Consider the following 23,870-nt stretch of genomic DNA (forward strand, 5'->3'; position numbering starts at 1 on the left):
ACCTTTCCCCACCCTCCTCTCTGACCTATCACCTCCATCCCCACCCCCATTCACCTATTGTAGTCTATGCTACTTTCTCCCCACCCCCACCCACCTCTCAGTTATCTCTCCACACTGCAGGCTCCCTGCTTCTATTCTTGATGAAGGGCTTTTGCCTGAAACGTCGATTTTCCTGCTCCTTGGATGCTGCCTGACCTGCTGTGCTTTTCCAGCACCACTCTAATCCAGACAATATTCCAAGTACAGTGCTCACTACTGAACTGTGTGCTGTACCTGCATTCTAGCTTTCAGTGATTTCTGAACAAAACACATGGTAATTTGAGAGTAGTCATTCACTGTTTTCCCAAGGTTAGCTCAAGAATATCAACAAGTTTGGAGCATACATGAAAAATTATCATTGAATACAAAATTATTTTGAAATACCTGAGAGAAATACCTACTGTTGATACTTTCTTCCCTGCATAAAAGTCAATATATTTTGTGGAGTACTGTGACTACCTGAAAATGCGATTGTTAGAGGTGATGCTTGATTTTTCGTAAATTAGACACAACGGCAGGCCCAAAGCCTGTTCCACCATTCAATTAAATGCTTAGATCATGGCCACCAATGCCTTAACTCTAATCATCTGTATTCATTCCAAATTCATTAATAACCTTGCCAAACAAAAATGACTCATGTATTTCAACAAGAATCCCTTATAAATCTCTTGTAAATTAAACAATCCTTATTAATGAATAAAAGTTGATGACATAATATTGGCAGGAGAAATTGTTGATATTTTACATTAGTTAAACTGAACTGGGTAAAAATGAGTCCTTGATTAACCTCTTACACTGAAATTAGGAAGAATTTAATCCAAACATTTCAATACTTTCTTCAGGAATTAGTATCCCATGAAGGACCTCCTATCCTCCAAGAGCTTCCAGCCAATCAGGAGCTAGCAGATCTCCATTACCAACAGCTGCTGCTGCTGCTAATGCCCCTCCCAGAGGCCAAAGGTCACTGAAGGACTCAGGCCATGAGTTATTGAGGATGGGATGCAAGTTATATGAAGGTGCCCTTGAACATGAAATGCACAGGGGTTGGTGGGAGTCAGAGGGCAGAGGACTGGCGCTCAGCTGGCTCAACTGCTACCCTTTTCCCAATATTGGGTCCCTTAACTAGACACTGAGTGCCTTTGAACAAGGTTCCCAAAACCCAATCCCACTGCACTCTGACTCCCACACTCCAGGTGCGCAGAAGCAAACTTGGCAGGATTTCCTGTGTGACAACTCCCCTAACTACCTGCATCTGGTTAAATACAAGTGGCACTGAGATGAAGCCCTTAATTGGGCATTAATTGCACAGAGGTGGGAAAGCTCCTCTGTTGGATATACTTCTTCGAGCTAAAAGGATCAAAGAGGTGGGGACAGTGTACTGAGTTGGATGAACAGCCACGATCATGCTAAATGATGGAGCAGCTCAAAGGGCTAAATGGCATACTCCAATTCCTATTTTCTTTGTTTCTATGTTTAAGGCAGCAGGATCCCCATCCCAGTCCCTCCCCCTTATTAAATGCACCAACTCCAAACCTGCTACTAGGGAGAGTATTAAATTCTGCCCATCAGCTCACCCTCTGCCATTGCAGGTTTTCAGAGGTCGTCCTCAACTTCACGTATAGTATACATGAGCAGTCTTCATTAACACTAAGTACAATCTAAAAACTGGTTACAACATGCTTCTGATAATATTTTTGTGATAGAGGGTCTAATTAAATTCAGGAAATATTTCTGTGTTCAAGGGAGTAAGATTGACAATCTCATATCTCCACATTTGCACAGTAAAGAATACAATAAAAATTACTGATCGCTTAATTGAGATGCCATTGCTTTAGTCTCACACTTTCTACTGAAAGCAATTAAAGCTGCACAAAAACCTATTATCCTTCCACATTCAACTCTCAGTAAAATTAAAATGTGAGCCTCAATCAAGATGTAGTTACTGCACAATTGTCTTAAATTATCATTGACCAATGCATATTTTTTACACTTGATATTCAAGTGTATTTTTTAAAAACTATGGAAGATTTTTACAGTTCAAAAGTATCATGAAGTTTGCCTTTATGTCCAGAAAAATAACCATCTTTGTTAAACTGTAACCAGAAAAAGATACAGTGCACATGAAAATGGGAGTTATTGTTTTAATCCAGATGGAAATTGTGTTTGGAGAAAGTGGGGACTGCAGCTGCTAGAGATCAGAGTCGAGAATGTAATCCTGGAAAAGCACAGCAGGTAAGGCAGCACCCCAGGAGCAGGCGATTGTTTTTTTTTTGGATGGGAGATGCCCAGAGGTGATGAGGTTGTGGATGGTCTGGGAGATGATGGTTTGGTGATGGGAGGTGAGGACATGATCAAGGGGACAGTAAGAGGAGGTGTCTGCGAGTTGGTGCCTGGCTTCAGTGGTATAGAGATCAGTGCGCCACACTGCTACTGCACCTTCCTTGTCTGCAGGTTTGATGGTGAGGTTGGGGTTGGAGCAGAAGGAGTGGAGGGCTATGCGCTGTGAGGGCAGGAGGTTGGAGTGGGTGAGAGGGGTGGACAGATTGAGGCAGTCGATGTCACAGCGGGTAATTGTGGAAATTGTGTTTGCATGCTGGAGCTACTGCATTGTATGAACCACATTGGATTATTTAAACTTTAGGAACCTTTTAGGTTTACTTAAGCTTTTGAGCTCAAAAGGAATTGCTGCCAATCAACATCTGATAAACACAGAAGACTGATTGGTATTAAACGCAATATAATCCTATGTTGGAATGCAGCTGCTTTGAAGTTCTGGGATACAAGTAAAGTTTACTCAAAATTGCTATTTAGAAGGGGAGGAAAAGAATTTACTCTGCATGATTTCATGAAAATAAATTACACAGCTATGTGTGTGTTCTGAATGTGCCATGTGTCACAGTGCAACAGTGGTACTCAATTAGCAGAGCTGCCTGCTGCAGTTATATCTTCCCCAGTACTCTCAGATAAATATTTCAAAAGACCTCGACTTTCCACAACAAAAGGAAAAAGAGATGAATTATAAGATTGAACTGGTTTTGTCAGAGTTCTCATAGAATCCTCAGTTATGGTTTTAAGATACCACTTGTGGTGATGCTAAACTGCATGGATTTGTCGTGTCACCATAGTCTTACCAGACCATAGGGGCTGCACTGTCATCAGAGAGAAGCAACTGGTGGTGATTTAACCTGAGGCCACCATACCTCAGGTGAGGGAAGCGGTTGAGAAGGAGAGTCCTTCGTGATAATCTCAACCTGGTGATGGGAACTGAACCCATGCTGTTAGCACCACACTACACTATAAACCAGCAATCCAGCCAACTGACCTAAATCAATGCCCACTGCATAGATTAGAAAGGAGCATTGAACAAAGACTCTAGAAAAAAATAAATTATTCACTGTATATCTATTTAGACCTCACCTACAAATTCATATGTTATGAGAAAATATTATCATCATCAAACAACTTGGCCTGAGCTTGTAACTAAATAACAAATAAACTAAATGAATTTCCTCATAATATTTTTCAATTTTGTTTTACACTTTATTTTTGTGATTTCTAAAATTTTGTTTACATTTCAAAATTTACCTATGTTGTAAAAACAGAAATTACTGGAGAAATTCAGCAAGTCTGGCAGCATCTGTGGAGAGAGAAACAGAGTTAATGTTACAAATCCAATATGACTCTTTTTTTGTATCCTTGATCATTCATCCATGAAGTTTGTTATTTGTACATAATTTCATCCATAATGATTGCCTTTACAGTTTTATCTTAGAGGCATTTTGTGGAACTTTAGATAAAACAATGAGCAATATATCAAACTCATGTTTGATCTTTTCTAGTAAAACTTAATCTAAAAGAAATTTAACCTTAAATTGAAATAAATTAACATTGTACTCAGATGGTGCATAGGGTTTGGTGGAGGGAGGTTAATTCTCACAAAGTGAGGGCTGCAGATGCTGGCAGCCAGAGTCGAAGAGTGTGATGCTGGAAAAGCATAGCAGGTCAGGCAGCATCCGAGGAGCAGGAGGATCGACGTTTCGAGCATAAGCTCTTCATTAGGAATGAGGCTTGTGGGCCAAGGGAAATCCACATTGATGCCATGTGGTTGGAGGGTCCCAAGGCGGAAGATGAGGCGTTCTTCCTCCTGGCATCGGGTGGTAAGGGTTTGGTGATGGAGGAGGCCCAGGACATGCATGTCCTTGGGGGAGTGGGAGGGGGAGTTAAAGTGTTCAGCCACAGGGCGGTGGGGATGTTTTGTGCGTGGTTCCCGGAGATATTTCTGAAGCATTCCGCAAGTAGGCATCTAGTCTCCCCAGTGTAGAGGAGACCATATCAGGAGCAGCGGATACAGGAAATGACATGTGTGGAAGTGCAGGTAAAACTCTGATGGATGTGGAAGGCTTCTTTGGGGTCTTGGACAGAGGCAAGGAGGTAAGTGTGGGCACAAGTTTTGCAATTCTTGTGGCAGCAGGGGGAAGGTGCCAGGAGGAGAGGGTGGGTTGGTGGGAGGCGTGAACCTGACAAAAGAGCCGCGGAGGGAATGGTCTTTACGGAACACGGATAGGAGTGGGGAGGGAAATATATCCCTGGTGGTGGGGTCTGTTTGTAGGTGGTGGAACATTCATCATCCCTTTTGCTTGAAACGTCGATTCTCCTGCTCCTCGGATGCTGCCTGATCTGCTGTGCTTTTCCAGCACTACACTCTCAGATATACCAGTTTGATTTTCCCTTATTAACCAGGATTCAACAATTCTGTGCAAATTACTAAACTTTAGGAATGCTATCAAAATCAGAGGACCAATTAACGGCTTTAAAACACAGGGTCAGTTGGACAAAATATCTACATTCAACAGCAACAGTTAATAATTTGTGCTCTAAAATTAGTTGCACTTCTAGCCTAATTCTTTCTGCACAATTGCAAGACTGAAGTCTTCCAGCAAGGTTAAAAAGTCACCTGTTATGTCCTGGCCACAAAAAAAAACAGGAAGAATCTAATCTGACAAATTTCTGCCCCATTCGGCTCATCTCAATAACCAGCTTGGAAGATAGTATTACCCAGCACCACACGTTCAGCTTTGGTCCTGTCAAATGCACTCACCTCCAGACGTCTTCACAGCCTAGGGAAAAGAGGTGAGTTCAGAGGTGAGGTAAGAAAGACTGCTCTTGATACCATGGTTATAATTAACCAAGGGAGGCGTTGAGGAGCCCTAGTGAATAACCTATCATCAACATCCTGTGCGACACTATTGACCAGTAGCCCAACCAGACAATCTGCAAGATCAGTTCAGGAGCATGGTATACATTGATCCATTTCTTGACTCCTAATGCTTTTCCAGTGTCAACAATGTACAAGTCAAGAGATGGAATATTCTTCACTTGACTGGATGAATGCAATTCCAAAAATGCTCCCACTATGTACTGTAGCAATATTGGACACGCAGCAGTCACTTGGCAAACAACAATGCTTCCCAAAACAGCAAGGTGATTATGACCAGATAATCTGTTTTCAGCGATGGTGAAGAGATGAGAGGGATAAATCTTCTCTCTTCGACAAAAGAGTATCAGAAGTTGCTTTGTATCTACCTGAGAGGACATTCACAGGCCTGACACTCTGTGGCACCCCAGAGATAATACCTCCAGCACTTTCAGCACTCCCTCAGAGCTGCTTTGGAGTATTTACCTAGATTTCCAAGCTCAAATCTCTGGGGTAGACAGGCAGGAGGCTGGAAGAACACAGCAAGCCAGGCAGCATTAACAGGTGGACAAGTCAACATTTTGAATATAACCCTTCTTCAGGAATGGAGGTGGGGCTAGGGGGAGTTGCAGATTGAGTGCTACTTGAACACACATCATTCTGACTCAGGGCTAGGTTGCTGCACTGTCCTGGATATTACAGGTCTGTCCCATATTGGGGACAGGCATTTCTAGCTGTACCTGCATATCCTTTGTTCCATTTCCTTTTGAAACTGTCACCTCTTGTGAAAATCTTCATTATTTTTGCATGTGCATTGCACGCTCCGCCCGGGGACCTGCTGCCTTGATCTGTAAGGCAAACACCAAGCCACGCTTCTCAAATGGTGTGGAGAACCACTAGCCTTCTTGCTCTCACAAACTGTGCAACCATCACCACCATCACCCATCATTAACACCATCCCCCCAGCTCTGTCTAGATAACCTCTGCTCTCGCTCTTAGGTTCTGGTTAGCCTTCTCCTTTCCATATTACAATCCTACTAAAACTTCCCTTATTTTTCTCCCCAGGGGTTAATCACTCTGAATCATAGGTGAGATTCAGACTGAGCCAGAGCAGATAGTCCAAGGAGGTTCAAATCAATATTTGCTACCTGTGTAGATAACTAAAGGATATAAAGTTACCCATACCATTTTTACCATTTGCTTTCCTAAGCAGGTGCAACTAAAAGTTTTCATCTGCAGTTGACAGGAGGACAGTCCTTTTTATTAATTCATTGACTGAGCTAGCTAGTTACTTCCAGTCAGCTGGAATGAAGAATCACACCATTATTTAACTAACTTGAAGGAAAAGTCATTGCCTTTGACAATGAATCAGTGTGATTTACAAGAGGAAATTATGCATCCTTTATCCCCGTCAGAGAAGCATGGGTCAAAATTAATGTCTAGAAATCCAAGTTCTTTTCAACTTCCAGAGCTGAATATACATTGTGTTTTCCCATAATCAGTAAAGTACCTGAAACTAATTAAATTGGTATCTGGGCTTAAATTGAAAGACACTCTACCGGCAAGAAGTATGCAAGTGTTTGCTTGAAATTGGGAGTCACAGATCTGGAACAGTGAGTGGAATTTAATCAAGATAGAGTGGGGGTTTGGGGGGCGTGGGGGGGGGGGGGGTGTGAAGAGGGTGGAATCTGGCCCACTGGTTGAAGTACATGTGAGAGCACCATGTCTTATCCTTTGGGGTTAGGCCCAACATAGTAAGTGCAGGCCAGATCCTCAAGTGGCCAGAGGAGACTGGCAGATCTTGATGAAGTGGTGGTTGCTGTTGACATTGCTGCCAGAATTGGTCCAGATTGCAGTGGGCCTGCAGGCTATAGCTAAGCAATGGACAGTGAACAAGTCTTACTCAGAGTCATGCAGCATGGAAACAGACCCTTTGTCCAACCAGTCCATGCCGAACATAATCCCAAACTACACTAGTCCCACCTTTCTGCTCCTGGTGCACATTCCTCCAAACTTTCCTATCCATGTATCAATCCAAATGTCTTTTAAATGTTGTAATTATACCCACATCCATCACTTCATTAGGAAGTTCATTTCACACATGAACCACTCTCTGTGTAAAAAATTTGACCCTCATGTCTTTTTTAAACATCTTCCCTCTCACCTTAAAAATGTGCCCCTTAGTCTTGAAATTCCCCATTTTAGGGAAAAGACAATCACCATTAACTCTATCTATATCTCCCACTATTTTATAAACTTCTATCAGGTCACCTCTCAACCTCCCACGCTCCAGTAAAAAGAGTTCCAGCCTTTCTTTATAATTCAAACCTTCCATAACTGGCAACATCCTGATAAATCTCTTCTGAACCCTCTCCAGCTTAATAATATCCTTATAATTTGGCAACCAGAACTAGACACAGTATTCCAGAAACAGCCTCACCAATGTCCTGTACAACCTCAACACGATTTCCATATCCTACACTCAAAGGACCGAGCAATGAAGGCAAGCGTGCCAAATGCCTTTTTAACCACCCTGTCTACATGTGATGCAAACTTCAAGGAACTATGTACCTGCACCCCTAGGTCCCTCTGTTCTACAACACTACCCAAGACCCTACCATTAACTGTATAAGCTCTACCCTTGTTTGTTGTACCAAAATGCAATACCTCGCAGTTAGCCAGATTGAACTCCATCAAGGTGTAGAGTTTAATACACACCACCACCAGGCTTTATTTGGAGCCTTGGGATGTGTTTAATCAGGTGGTGTCAGGTCAGGGAGCCAGTTTTCAGCTCACTGACCCATTTGATCAAGATGTGGAGGTGCTGATGTTGGACTAGGGTGGAAAAAGTCAGAAGTCGCACAACACCAGGTTATAGTCCAACAGGGTTATTTGAAATCACAAATTGTCAGAGGGCTGCTCCTTCATCAGGTAAAGTCAGACTTCACCTGATAAACGAGCAGCGCTCCAAAAGCTTATGATTTCAAATAACCCTGTTGGACTATAACCTGGTGTTGTGCAACTTCTGACTTTTTCCATTTGATCAAGATCCTTTGAAATCTCAGAAAGCCTTCTTCATTATCTAAATGCCACCAATTTTGGTGTCGTCTCAAATTTACCAACTATGTCTTCTCTATCCTTTTAAATGTTTGTTACTTATTTTCACTGCTTTATCCCAAATCCCTTTTGTAGGCATGTATTAGCCTTTATTTGCAAGAGAAGATTGAGCTTAAGGGAGAGAACTCTTGCCTTGCCTCTTTTCTATGTCTGTGGTCAACATCCATCTTTGGAAGTTATAAATATCAGCCCTACACCCCATGGCTCCCATCCCAAAAAGCAAAGTTGGTTGCCGTTTATTTCACTTCATAAGAGTTGATGAGGGCAGAGAAGGAGTGACGAAGAGGAGTCAAAAACAACAAGCTCCTTTTATTGATGTCAGGTCCTTAGAATTGGCAACTTCCACCCACAGCTCAGAGCCCACAAGGAAACATTCCAGGATTTGCAGCATGGTCACAGCCCCACCCATCATTGGGTCAATGTAAGCAAGAGAGGGAAGAGGCCTTTAAAGAACATTAGTTGTTTTTTTAAAGGACAAGGGAGTGGGAAAGCAATCTTCTTCACCCAGAGTTAAACAGGGCAGAGATGAAAAGTCAGTGGAGTCCCTGACCTGATACCACCTGATTAAACACATCCCAAGACTCCAAATAAAGCCTGGTGGTGGTGTGTATTAAACTCTACACTTTGACTGTTTCTCCCCGCACTGATGCTACCCAATCTGCTGAGTGTTTCCATCACTTTCTCGTTTTCTGTATACATAAATTTAGGTTATATAAAGAGAATAGCTCCAGCTCCCCCAAACTATCCGATTGACTGAATTTTTCACTCCCTGGACTAATCTCATAAATGTAGCTTAATCTATATAGGCGCTGCGTTCAAGAGGAAAAGAATTCACAGTTTCTACTTCTCTGTTGCAACATTCCTATAACATTGACTTTAAATGATCTTGACTCAAACAGCTGGTGACTGATGGATGTATGTTCAGCACCACATGCTCAGAAATGTACCTGGAGGGCTTCAACTGCTAACATTTCAGAAAGATAAGAAAGTAAACAGCACCAGATGTTTAGCAAGCAACTTTACCAGCGAGAAAATTCAAACTTGTTGAAGGTAATGATGTTAAAACATAGAAAATATGCAATACATAGCATATTGTAAGAGCTTGTACAGTTATTTCTGTTTTGAGCTGGAAAGGAAGCTACAATGAAAAATTCAGATAAGTTTTATATAAGTTGAGATTTTTTTAAAAAAGTCCATTAATAAGTAGGACCCAAGCAATCTCTTTCATAAATGCTTTATCAAAAATTGTCAGCAGAAGGGCACTAAGCTGTTAAGTGAACTCGTTCATTTTTCATAATTTAACAGAAATGAGTCAATCCTTGAAGATATGTCTTCACTGTTTAAAAATATAGAGAAAAGTTTTATCATAAATATGTGAAAGAGAATGTTCCATGTAAAGGGTATCTATCCCAATTCCCAATTTATCTTATCCAAAGCTCTAAGCAATATCAATGTGAAATATGATAAGATACAAAACATTTTCTAATTTTTAAACAAAACAGATTTTACCTTTGTTAAAATTATTCATTTGTTATTAATACAAAAATTGGACATTATTGTTTAATGTTTTGATATAAATGTAGTGATTCCATTTTGTAGTTAGTTACAGGTTTTTAAAATTGCTAAACAGAGAGGCTGTAAAGATGGCATCTATAAAATGCCAAGGTGACAAGTGATGCCCTGAAGCAGGCTTTGTGTAAAATCAGGTCCAGTATAGACCATATTCACTGGTGCATAAAAATGGCTTATATCATGCTGCAGTGCCGACCTGTACCAAATGGCCTCTCCATCGCCATTAGTTTCTTTTCATTACTGATGCTGTGACACATGCTGAGCTTGCTTCCATTTCAAATTCATCAGCAGCATCTCACATACTGAAGATAATTACAGTGTGGGCAATTTCCTTGAGTATAGAAGATTGAGGCATGATCTGATCAAGGGGTCTAAAATATAAAAAGGTTTGGTAAATAAATGCAGCATTAGTATTGCTTTCAAAGGAAGAATCAAGAAAAAAGGATCATAATTGTAAAACTGAATCTTCAAATAGTGGTGCAGTAGTATAGTGTATGGACCAAATAATCCAGACACTTGAACTAATGATCCACTGAACTATGTTGAAAACCCATCACAGCAGTTAACAAAGTTAAATTTGATTAGTTAATTTGCCTGGAATAAAATGCAAGTATCGGTTATTACTTGCATGAAATATCTGAATTTTCATAAAAGTCCACGTGATTCAATGATATATTTTAGGGAAGGGAATTTGCAATCCTTACTTAGTCCAGCCTGTATCAGACACTGTCGAAAAAGCCTTGGTGAATTTCTTGCAGATGGTGCACACTGCTGCCACTGAGTGTAGGTGATGGAAGTAGCGAATATTTGTGGATATAGTAACAATCAATTGGGCTGCTCTATCCATTGTTGTTTGAAGTGTACATTTCTGAGCTAGACATGGACTAGGTCAGTACATCAGTACATTTTAAGATGAATGCAGAAATTGGTGAGGTGGTAAATAGGAAGAATGAAAGCCTTTGACTACAAGATGACATAGATTGGGCTGGTCACATGGATATAAAAGTGGCAGGTGAAGTTTAATCCAGAAAAGTGTGAAAGTGAGCACGTGATGAATGGTAGGATCCTGGGTAATACTGAGGATCATCAGGACCTTGTTGTGCATTTACATAGATCTTTAAAGGCAACAGGACAAGTGGACAGGGTGGTTTAAAAGGTTTATGGGATGTTTGCCTTCATTATTCAAAGTATTGACTATAACAGCTAGGAGGATATGGTAAAATGTTGATTAAGTGTCAGCTGGAAAACTGTGTGCAGCTCTGGCCACCACACTATTGATAATTGGTGATAGCACTGGAGAGGAAGCAGAGAAGATTCACCAGAAAGTTGACTGGACAGGAGAGTTTCAGTTAGGAAGGGCCACTGCACAGGTTCGCATTGTTTTCCTTTAAGCAGAGACGGTTGCAGGGGAAACTTTTTGATTCGACCAAATATGATGGGCATAGATACAGTTGATAGGAATAAACATTTCCTCTTAGTAGAGGGATCAATTAACAGGGAGCATAGATTTAAATTAAGGACAGAACATTGGGAAGGAACTCAAGGTGAGGCTTTTTACCCTAAGGGTGGTGAGTATCTGGAACTCACTGCCTGAAAGAATGTTAGCAGTCCTTGTTTTTACCTAGAATTTGGAACCATTACAGCATTTAGAAGTATCTGGATGTAGGTTTGCTTGCTGAGCTGGAAGGTTTATTTTCAGACGGTTCGTCACTCTACTAGGTAACATCTTCAGTGAGCCTCTGGACAAAGCCGGCTCACTGAAGATGTTACCTATGGTGACGAAATGTCTGAAAATGAACCTTCCAACTCAGGGAGAAAACCGACATCCAAAACCACAACCTGAGCTCCAAATCTTCTCATAACACGCTATTTAGAAGTATTTAGATGAGTATTTGAAATGCCATATCATACAAGGCTCTGAGCCAAGCATTAGAAAATGGGAATAGATAGGTGTTTGATGCCCAGTGTGTGGACACACGCAATGGGTCAAATGTCCTCCTTCTGTGCTGTAACATTCTGTGACTCTGTGATTCTATAAATAGATTTTTTTGTTAGATAAGAGTAATAAATAATAAGTACCCATACACAGATGGATAGAGTTGAGCTGCAGATAAGCCAGGAACTGGCAAAGAATGCACAAGGAGCTGAATAGCCTAAATATTTCCTCAGTATTTATAATATATGAATGATCAGACCATTACTGTTTGCGCAGAGTTTTTCTTTTATGATCATGGGGAATGCTTTCCCACAATTTAAAATGGACTTCTATACAAATCAATGCATTCTTCAATTAAGTGCTGCTATAGAAGTGATGTAGTATTAATTATATTGTTAAGTACTGTCACACTTTGGGTTAGGGAGCCTATTTTGATGCCAAATTAAGTAACAACTAATGACAAATTAACTCCTTCATATAATGTCTAGACTTTTGATCGTTACCAGACCAATTAAGTTTTATTAGTAATAGCTTTGCTGAAATATTAATTCCAATTATTGAAGATAATTATTTTTTGGCTAAACACGACAATATTTGCATTGTCATCAAGACATGTTAGAGGGCATGTAACAAGTGTACCTTGTCCTAGTAAGGGCTCTTGTGTCACAGAAGTAGAGTCCCTACCTCTGGGCCAGTATTCAAATCCCTCCAACTCCAGAGGTGTGGTATAACATATCTTTGCAGTTTGATTGAAAATATGTACACTGCTGTAGCACAGCCACACACATTGGATGCTCTGATATGACGTAGCATTCTGAATTACTTCAACTGATAAGTTTAAGGACCCCGTTAATGTAAAGCTGCAACAGTCAGAGTTCAGTCATTGAACAAATAGCAATTGAAGCACTTCAGTCCTAAGTGGCAGCATGCACTGTATCATTCCCACAAGGATGTGACTCATTGTGATCATTGTAAAGTGGTACCACTACAACCACTATCCACACATCAACAGGGAAACCTCAATCAGCAGAGTCTGAATGACATATTCATGAATAAAGAAAGAGCAAGAGATGAATAAAGTTAATATCAGAAATAAATCCACATTCTCTGCTTGTGATATCTATTAGCTGTACTTATTTAGAATCATCATAAATAGAATGAACAGTCTCACTCTTATCGAGAGGATTGCAGAATTGCCCTGTAGTTCCCAGGGATGTACAGGGTGGATTGGCCATGCTACGTTGTGACATAGTGTCCAGGGATGTGCAAGTTAGGGTGGATTGGCCCTGCTAATTTTTCCAGTAGTGTCCAGGGATGTTAAACTTTCTCGTAATGTCCAGGGATGTGCAGATTTGGGTGGATTGGCCGTGCTGAATTGTCATGTAGCGTTCAGGGATATGCAGGTTCGTGTAGATTGGTGATGTTAAATTGTCCCATTGTGTCCAGAGACATGCAGGTTAAGGGGGATTGGACTTGATAAATTGTACCATAGAGTTAAGAGATGTGCAGGGTGTTATGAGATTGGCAATCTAAAATTGTTCGATAATGGCCAGGGATTTGCAGGATTGGGTGAAATAGTACAGGCCACAAGTGTCTAAGGTAGTACTGAATGTAGTGGATGTTATCAATCTTTCATCACAACTTTATTGTAGCTCATGAATTTTTTTAACTAAAATCTCAGTGAGTGGAATGTTATTTGTTGGATCATTCCAAATTTTAAGATCAGAACAAAATAGAGAGAGCTACTCACAAAACTGTTCTAAAAGAGTAAAATATACAAGAATTAATCAATTTCTTTGAGCTCTTAATATAAAATAAATTGCAAAGCTCCTTCTAAGAGCTAATAATGGACAACATGAACCCAATTCTGCACATGATACTATGATTTAAGGAATTTACTATTGATTCATAAATGTTTGAAATCATTACATTAAATGAGACGATAATGGGAGAGAGGATTGTGGAAGTAATGGTGAGACCTTTTTCAGTTTCAGCATTAGAGAACTGTCAAACAAATTGAACCCTAAAAGGATGCTCTAGAACACATTACAAAAGACTCACAGGATGTGGCAAAGTTATGAAATGAATACTTTACTTCAAATAAATGCTCAAAAGTTGGAATTTAATAATCATGTTAAAAATCATGAGATTTTGATGCTAGGTCACATACCTGAAACATTGCAGCTGTTTCTCCCAGAGCAGATGCTACCTGACCAGCTGACTACATTCACTATTTTCTGTTTTTTAAATCAGAGATTCATTTATCGTTTTAGATAGAGCAGCCAGGCCAAATAATATCAACCCAAGGCTCCTCAAGGAAATAGGCTGTGCTAGCCTTCTGCCCATAGTTTTGAATGATCACAGGACATTGAGATGGTTCCCATGGTGCTAATGTATTCTCCATGTTTAAAAAACAGAGACAAGGCCCATTTGTTTGATGTCAGTAAGAAGAAAGATGCTTCAGGGGATCATTAGAAGTGCAAAATATGATCACTGAAACAGAGAGGGAACATCATTAGGAACATCTGACATGGTTTGAGAAAAAGAGGTGATTTCTCACAAGCTTAATTAATTTCTCAAGACACCAAAATGGTGGATGAGGGAAACGAGGTGACATCGCTCTTATAAAAAGCATTTGACAAAGGCAAAACTAAACTTCTGCTCAAGATTGTCAGCAATGTAAAGAGCTGATGTCAAAACTTTTGGAAAACATAAGTACAAACAGACTTAAATCTGTCTCGAGGCTGGCATGTTGCCCACAGGGTTTGCTGTTAGAACCATTCATTGTCTCTATTTTTATTAATTATCTGGATTGTGTGGTGCTGGAAAAGCACAGCAGGTCAGGCAACATCAGGATGAAAGGCTTATGCCTGAAACGTCGACTGTCCTGCTCCTCAGATGCTGTCTGACCTGCTGTGCTTTTCCAGCGCCACACTTTGCAACTCTGATCTCCAGCATCTGTAGCCCTCACTTTCTCTTAATTATCTGGATGTTGGTGTTATGGGTATGATCTTCAGGTTTACCAATGTGCTCAGATCTGTACTAGTGTTTGATCTTTTGATAATGGTTAACAGCTCAAGCAAATCTTGAATTGTTGGAGAAATAGATTATTTTTTTTAACCATTCACCGATGTGGGCTTCAGTGGTTGGGCCTGGGACACTACCTTATGAAATCTGTCTTCATTTGTGCTAGATATGGCCTCAACCATTGGAGAGCTTTCCCCTTGAATCCGATTGATTCCCATTTTGCTGGGGCTCTTTGATCACACACTTAGTCAAATGCAGCTTTGATGTCACAGGCACCTTCCCTCTGGAATTTAACACTCTTGTCTATGGCCTTTTCCGGCATTAGCCCTTCATCAGGAATGTGGGCTTCATCAGGAATCAGGAATGATGAATGGCTTATGCCTGAAATGTCGACTCCCCTGCTCCTCAGATGCTGCTTGACATGCTGTGCTTTTCCAGTGTCACCTTTTTTGACGCTGACTTCTCCAGAATCTGCAGTCCTCACTTTCCCCTGAGTATCAGTGAGCACTTGCTGCTTATTAGCACTGATAATGACCCCTGGCGAGCTATGCTACTTTGGAAAGGTGCTATGTTATGTGGGCAGGATAAATGCACAATGCACACATCTTTCAAAGAAAACCTTTAAAACAGGATGACAAAAGAATCCAATCATTTGATTGGATAAATCTTCAAAGGTAGAGAGCTGAACTGTGAAGAGATAGCTAGATCACAAAGTGTATTGATGTTTGTTTATAATACAATTCACTAGAAGACAAAGATGTTGTGCAGTTGGGGAATGCTCAGGTGGGTGGTGGAGTGCTGTCTGCAAGTACTCCTTTTCAGCCCTAGGGTCCTGAATCTCCCTTAGGAGCCCGTGTCCCTTTTCGCCTTGCAAAAAGACAATTTTTGCACTGGCTGCCACTGCACACCATTATTCTCAACTCTTACGTCCACTGCCTGGACTGGCGTGATTATTTACCACCCCACACAGCCAGGATCCCCAATAGAGGGCTGTCTACATGGGAGAGTCCTCGCTCTTTCCAGCAGAGACATGGGGTAGAGGGTGTTGCCCGCAGCAGTCCCTTATAACCACATTGTGGTGGTTCATGGACTCCTGGCCCAACAGTTTAATTTGCAGAGCAGTGGAATCAGTAGACCATGTATGTACTGGTTGTGGATGATTGTATCCCCTTTACTGTTATTTGAAAAACATTTCATAGAATCCCTACAGTGTGGAAACAGGCCCTTCGGCACAGCAACTCCACACTAACCCTCTACAAAGTGACCTCCCAGACCCATCCCCCTACTATCCTATATTTACTCCTGACCAATGCACCTGAGCTACACATCCCTGAACACTATGGGCAATTTAGCATGGCCAATTCACCTAACTTGCACATCTTTGGATTGTGGGAGGAAACCGGAGCACCCGGAGGAAACCCACACAGAGACAGGGAGAATGTGCAAACTCACAAAGACAGTCGCCCGAGGCTGGAATTGAACCCGGGTCCCTGGCACTGTGAGGCAGCAGTGTTAATCACTGAGCCACAGTGCGCTTGCACTGCAGCCCCATGCTCCTGATTTTTGGGCACTCGGCGAAGAGGAGTGTGGGCAGGTCAGAAGACCTCCTTGTAGGTCGGCTCCTGGGTCTGGCCAGGCTGGCTATAAAATAGGTCCAGACAGCGGGCTGTGGTGGGGGTCATATCTTCCAGCTGTCTTCCCTCTTTCCTGGTTATGTTCATGCCTGGGTTCCTTGGAGAGGGAGCACGCTGTGATCATCAGTGCTCTCTATGCCCTTAGAGAGAGATGGGCACCACAGGGGATACAATGCTCTATTTCCCCATCCAACTCAACTTTGATTTAGTACCTTCCTTCCCTCCTGCCTCCACCTCACCTTTAATGGTTTGCATTGTCATCATGGACTTGTAAATATTTAATTGATTACATGGGTGATTAATGGTGGTGGTTAGTAGTTTAAAAAGAAAGTGATGATGATTTGGTGTTGGAATGTCTTTCAGTCGTGTGTGAAAGGTAAGGAAGATTAAAGAATTAGATATTTGGCTATCAGTAGAGTATGTCTCAGAGGGTCCAGCCTTCTCCCAGCTGGTCACAGCTGTTTACCACCTTGGAGATCATCAGCAAACAAAATGTTTCTGAAACAGTGGTCAGATATCTACATGACAGGCATACCAGCTGCTCAGAAGAGAAAGTGGGGGGAGATCCTCTCAAGCATGCTGTGGGCAAGGTGGCACACTCCTTTGTAATGATACAAAAGAGAATTCATCATTACAAAGTGTCAAATGTATGGTGTATGCAGGACCTCAGTGTGCTTGCTTGTTCTCAATGCCCTCTTAAACAGCACTACGGTACCCTGACGCCAGCATTCCAGGCAGCAATGTCAGCAGCTTACGTCCACATCCGTGACTATAGCAGTGGCTTGAACTGTCACTGTCATTGTATGGCCAATAGATTCAACAAAGAGCAAATCTTTTATCGTGATCTTGCAGATGTCTGCCACCACCTTGATGTGACAGACCCAGCCTCCTAAGACCCAGTCATGTCAAGGAAATTAACCTCTGTCAGTAGGTCATGCTTCCCAGCTTGTAGTTCTACAAACTGTATCCCTCTGTTTGCAGAGCAAGAATTCTGTCACTGGTTACTGCCACTGGTCATATTTCTCTTCATCTGAGGGACAATTTAAAGTGAGCAAAGCAGCAGCCAGTGAGATAGGACAGAGCAAACCTCCAAAATGCAGATAGCAAATTCTCAGAAAGACTTCAATGAGCAAGCTCTTTCCCGTGAGTAGTGCAGGATCTGAGACAAAGCAGGGGAGAATGTGTCTTACCAACTTAATAGAGTTCTTTGAGGAAGTGACCAAGTTGATAGATGAAGGAAGGACTGTTGATGTCATGTACATGGACTTTAGTAAGGTAGTTAATAAGGTTGGTAAACTAATAGAGAAAGTGAAGTCACATGTGTGCAGGGGGTTCTAGCTAGGTGAATAAAGAACTGGTTGAGCAACAGGAGACAGAGAGTAGTAGTTGAAGGGAGTTTCTTGAAATGGAGATAGGCGATTAGTGGTGTTCCACAGGGATCAGTGCTGGGGCCAATTGTGATATACATAAATGATCTGGAAGAGGGCACTGTTGGTATGATCAACAAGTTTGCAGATGACTCGAAGATTGGTGGAGTAGCAGAAAGAATAAGGGACTGTCAAAGAATACAGGAGAATAAATATAGCCTGGAGAGTTGGGTGGTAAAATGGCAGATGGAGTTCAATGCAGACAAATGTGAGGTGACGCATTTAGGCAAGTCTAATTCTAGAGCGAATTATACAATGAACAGAAGAGCCTTAGGAAAAGTTGATGAGCAGAGAGATCTGGGAGTGCAGGTCCATTGTACCCTGAAGGTTGCTGCACAGGTGGATAGGGTGGTCAAGAAGGCATATAGTATGCTTGCCTTCATCAGATGGGGTATTGAGTTGACAGGTCATGTTAAAATTGTACACGACGTTGGTTTGGCCACATTTAGAAGACAGTGGACAGTTCTGGTCGCCACATTACCAAAAGGATAAGGACGCTTTGGAGAGGGTGCAAAGAAGGTTTACGAAGATGCTGTCTGGTATGGAAGGTGCTAGCTATGAAGAGAGGTTGAGTAGGTTAGGTTTGTTTTCATTAGAAAACAGGAGATTGAGGGGGGACCTGACTGAGGTCTACAAAATCATCAAGGGTAAAGACAGGGTAGACAGAGATAAGCTTTTTCCCAGGGTGAAGGATTTAATAACGAGAGGTTACGCTTTCAAGATGAGAGGTGAAAGGTTTAAGGGGCATACACGTGGCAAGTACTTTACACCAAGGGTGGGAGTTGGCTGGAACGCACTTCAGCAGAGCTGGTCGATACAGGCACGGTAGATTCATTTAAGATGCGTCTGGACAGATGCATGAATAGGTGGGGAGCAGAGGGATACAGATGCTTAGGAATTGGGCGACAGGTTTAGACAGTAGATTTGGATAGACTCAGGCTTGGAGGGCCGAAGGGCCTGTTACTGGGCTGTAAATTTCCTTTGTTCTTTGTTCTTTGTTCACAACTGCTTGTTCCAAGAGTCAGCACAGGTACAAAGAAGAGAATGGCCTTCCTCTGTGCAGTATGTTTCTATGACTAGAAAAGTTTCTCATGGACAAGATCTATAGTCATTTCGAAACAAATTGACTTATTAATGATAGACAGCATGGTTTTGTGCAGGGGAGGTCAGGCATCACTAACTTGAGGAGGTGATGAAGATGATTGATGAAAGAAAAGCAGTTGATGTTGTCTACATGGACTTCAGTAAAGTCTTTGACAAGGTCCCTCATGGAGACTGGTACAAAAGGTGAAGTCACATGGTATCAGGGTGAGCTGGCAAGCTGGATACAGAATTGGCTTAGTCATAGCAGACAGAGGGTAATGCTGGAAGGATGCTTTTCATAATGGAGGGTTGTGTTAGGGATCAGTGCTGTCCGTGATCTACATAAATGAGTTTGCAGACAATACAAAGGCTGGTGGAATTGTGAGTAGTGAGGAGGATTGTCAGAGGATACAGCAGGATATAGATCAGTTGAAGGCATGTGCAGAGAAATGGCAGATGGTGTTAAATTTGGACAAATGTGAGGTGATGCATTTTGGGAGGTCAAATACAGATGGAAATTATACTGTGAATGGCAGAGCGCTTAGGACTATTGATATGTAGAGGGATCTGGGTGTGCATATACACAGATCACTAAAGGTGGAAGCACAGGTTGATAATAAGTGTACGGTATGCTTGCCTTCACTGGAAGGGACATTGAGTATAAGGATAGGCAAGTTATGCTGCAACTTTATCGAACTTTGGTGATGTCATATTTGGAATACAGTTCTGGTCACCGCACTGCCAGAAGGATGTGGAATTCTTTGGAGAGGGTACAAAAAAGGTTAACCAGGACGTGACTTGGTATGGGGAATTTTAACTATGGAAAAAGGTTGGATATACTGGATTTATTGTCACTGGAATGCAGGAGGTTTAGGGGTGACCTGATAGAAGTTTATAAGATTGTGAAGGGCAAGGATAGATTGGAAAGTATGAGGCTTTCTCTCAAGGTGCGAGGGGGTAAGTTTAAAAGAGATATGCAAAGCGGGTTTTTCACTCAAAGGGTGATGAGTGCCTGGAACACACTGCCAGAGGTGGTGGTGGAAGCAAGCACAATAGCAGCATTCAAAAAGCACCTTGATGAATGCATGAATAAAAAGAAAATATTGGGAGATGGATTCTGTAAGTGAAGGCACTTTTAGTATGGAAGGGTAAAATGTGTCAGCTCAGGTTGGAGGGCCAAAGGGTCTGTTCCTGTGCTGTATTGTTCTTTGTTCTTTGACTTTCTTGCCTGTGGTTCTGATGATGACTGTAGCCCTGAATTATGATGACTCAGCGTCGCTCTAGGCTGCAACATGTGACATTATTGACGTCTGTTGGTGATATTCCATGCAACTCAGAAGAGTTGCATCAACTCCCTCATGAGAAGAGGTGGCCCAAGAAGAAAGTGCACCTCTTTCTTCACTAGAAACACAAAAAAGGCATGTGACATAATTAATTGTACACAGCCTTGCACATTCCACAGGAAGATCACAAACAACTTAATAACAGCAGAAACTTCCAATTGCTCAATCTGGAATTGGTGCGTCAACAGGTAACGCCAGGCCTAATTTTCCAATGGCTGGCAGGATGCCTTCTTCCTGCAGTATTCCTCAAAGTCACCAACAGCATGCCTCTATCAACCTTCTCGCACCAAAAGGTTGTCAGGTTGGATTGTTTTTCATTAAAGGTAAGGCCCATCTTGAATTTCCCTCGAGCTGTTGGAATTGGGCTGCCTGTTTGAACACTGATATTCATTTAGTACAGAGCTGTGAGGGAAGGAGTTTCAGGATTTTGACCCAGTTGCAATTATGTAAACACAATCTAGTTCCAAACGAGGATGGTGCATGGCTTGTCTGGGGACAGATGATACCTCCTGAGGATGGCTCCTGTCAGACCAAGCCCTAAGTGTCACATTGGAGGGCTCATCCAGCAAGGCTTTATGGGTAGAGTTCAGGAATAAGAAGGGTGCAGTCACTTTAATGGGATTGTACGGTAGGTCTCCCAACCACCAGCAGGTGATGGAGGAACAGATATTTGTACAGATTATGGAAAAATGCCAAAGCAACAGTATTGTTCTTGTGGGTTATTTTGACTTCCCCTATATTGCCTGGGACCTTCTTAGTGCCAGGAACTTGTTTGGATGGGGTTGGGGGGGATTTGTTAGGTGCACCCAGGAGAGCTTTTTGAAGTAATATGTAACTAGTCTAACTAGGGAAAACCTGGTATTGGGGAATGAGGTAAAAACAATGACTGTAGATGCTGGAAACCAGATTCTGGATCAGTGGTGCTGGAAGAGCACAGCAATTCAGGCAGCATCCGAGGACAGGATTGGGGAATGAGGCCAGCCAAGTGATCAAAGTTTCAGTGGGGAAGCATTTCGGGAACAGTGATCCTAAGTCCTTACATTTTAAGTTACTTATGGATAAAGGATAAGAGTAGTCCTCTGGTGAAAATACCATTTTGTGGGAAGGCTAATTATGACAATATTAGGCAGGCACTGGAGAATGTGGATGTAGGTTTGCTCGCTGAGCTGGGAGGTTCATTTTCAGAAATTTTGTCACCATATTAAGTAACATCATCCGTGAACCTCCAGATGAAGCACTGATGGAATGGCCTGCTTTCTATTTATGTGTTTAGGTTCCCTTGGGTTGATGGTGTCATTTCCTATGGTGACACCATTTCCTGTTGTTTTTCTCAGGGGGTGGTAAATGGGATTCAAATAGAGTTGATAGAGTTCCAGTTGGAATGCCATGCTTCCAGGAATTCTCGTGCGTGTCTCTGTCCTAGGATGGATGTGTTGTCCCAGTCAAAGTGGTGTCCTTACACATCTGTGTAAGGATACTAGTGAGAGTGGGTCATGTGTTTTTGTGGCTAGGTGATGTTCATGTATCCTGGCAAGAGGGTGGCAAGTGCCTGTATTGCACTGCTTGAGGAGGTGGATACAAATGCAACATTTAAGAGCCATCTTGACAGATATGTGAATAGACAGGTAATAGAGGGATACAGACCATGTAAAGGCAAGAGCGTTTTACTTTAGAAAGATATTGTATCTCAGACAGGCTTGAAGGTGAGCCAAATGGCTTGTTTCTGTTCTGTGCTGTTCTTTGTTATTTGCATAAAATCATTCATTCACTAAACTCAGATTGAACAAATATTTGGCCTTCTCAAACATAATTTGTGGCAGAATAAATATGGATGCATCCTTTCTGGAATACGGTGCATTTTACCCTCATTGCATTGAGTTTTTGTTCTGTGGATTTATTTGAAGCTGTGTTTTTTTTTTCATCTTGAGTAGCTTTAGTTCTAATGAATGCAACATAATACATCTAACACAATCTGAGTTAAAGTAGTTTTAAAGCATTTAATTTACGGGTATAGTAGCGCAGTGGTTGTTTTATTGGACTGGTAGCCCAGAGACATGTGTTTGAATCCCACCACAGACCTTAGGGAAATTAAATTCAATCAATTCAACCAGAATAGAATACAAGAAGTAGGAGCTGAAATGGACTATAATGAATAATAGACTTTGAACCTACTCTGATATTTAACTCAGTCATAGCAAACCTACTAGCTCAAAGTCATTTTTTCTGCCTGTGCCCCTTGTCCCTCATGTTTCTGGGAGATTAAATATCTGTCCATTTCAATTATGAATCGTCACAATCATAGAAAATCCATTAACTCTCTAAAGCAGAGAATTCCAAAAATTCACAACCATTAAGAGAAGTTTCTCCATCTTAAATGTTCAGTCAGGAGGAACAACTTCTCAGAGTCTACTTTGTCAAGCCCGTTCAGAATCTTGGTCAACAAGTGTGGCGCTGGAAAAGCATAGGCGGTCAGGCAGTAGTCGAGGAGTAGGAGAGTCGATGTTTCGAGCATAAGCTCTTCATCAGGAATGTGGGGGCAGTGGGTGGGGCCAGGCAGGCTGAGGGATAAATGGGAGGGTGTGAGGCTGAGGGGTAGGTAGGTAGGAATGTGATAGATAGATGAAGGTTGGAGTGATGGTGATAGGTCAGAGTGGATGGTGGAGCGGGTAGATGGGAAGGAATGAGAGATTTTGGTTATTAGATTAGATTGCTTACAGTGTGGAAACAGGCCCTTCGGCCCAACAAGTCCACACCGACCCGCCAATGCGCAACCCACCAAGACCCATTCCCCTACATTTACCCCTTCACCTCACACTACGGGCAATTTAGCATGGCCAATTCACCTAACCTGCACATTTTTGGAATGTGGGAGGAAACCGGAGCACTCGGAGGAAACCCACGCAGACATGCGGAGAATGTGCAAACTCCACACAGACAATTGCCTGAGGCAGGAATTGAACCTAGGTCTCTTGCGCTGTGAGGCAGCAGTGCTAACCACTGTGCCACCATGCCGCCCAAAATGGGTGGATTATGTGGATAGATATGTGGAGAAACTAGGATTCTTCTCCCTGGAAGACAGAATATAGAAAGGAGTTATAATCAAGACATTCAAAATCACGAGGGAACTAGATAGAAATAAATTATTCTTACTGTTGGAAGTCCTGAAAACCAGAGTACATTGAATCAAAGTTAATGGCAATAAAAACATGCAAACAGAAGGTTTTTTTAAAAAACACATTAATCTGGTATGGACTGCCTGAGAACGCAGTGGAGGCAGTTTCAATTATCGCTTTCAAAGGTAAGTTGGATTAGTATCCAAAGAAAAATATTTTCAGGGCCACAGGGCAATAGCAGGAGAGGAGGGCTAGCTAAATAACTTTTTCGAGAAATAGCATGCATGCCAAAAGGCAAGATAGTCTCCCTCTGTGTTGTAACTAATCTATGATACTGTGCTTCTAAACTGCCCTCTGTAACAGCTTAGCAAACTATTCAGCTATA

Source organism: Chiloscyllium plagiosum, chromosome 19, assembly GCF_004010195.1.
Source record: "Chiloscyllium plagiosum isolate BGI_BamShark_2017 chromosome 19, ASM401019v2, whole genome shotgun sequence".
Lineage (NCBI taxonomy): Eukaryota > Metazoa > Chordata > Chondrichthyes > Orectolobiformes > Hemiscylliidae > Chiloscyllium > Chiloscyllium plagiosum.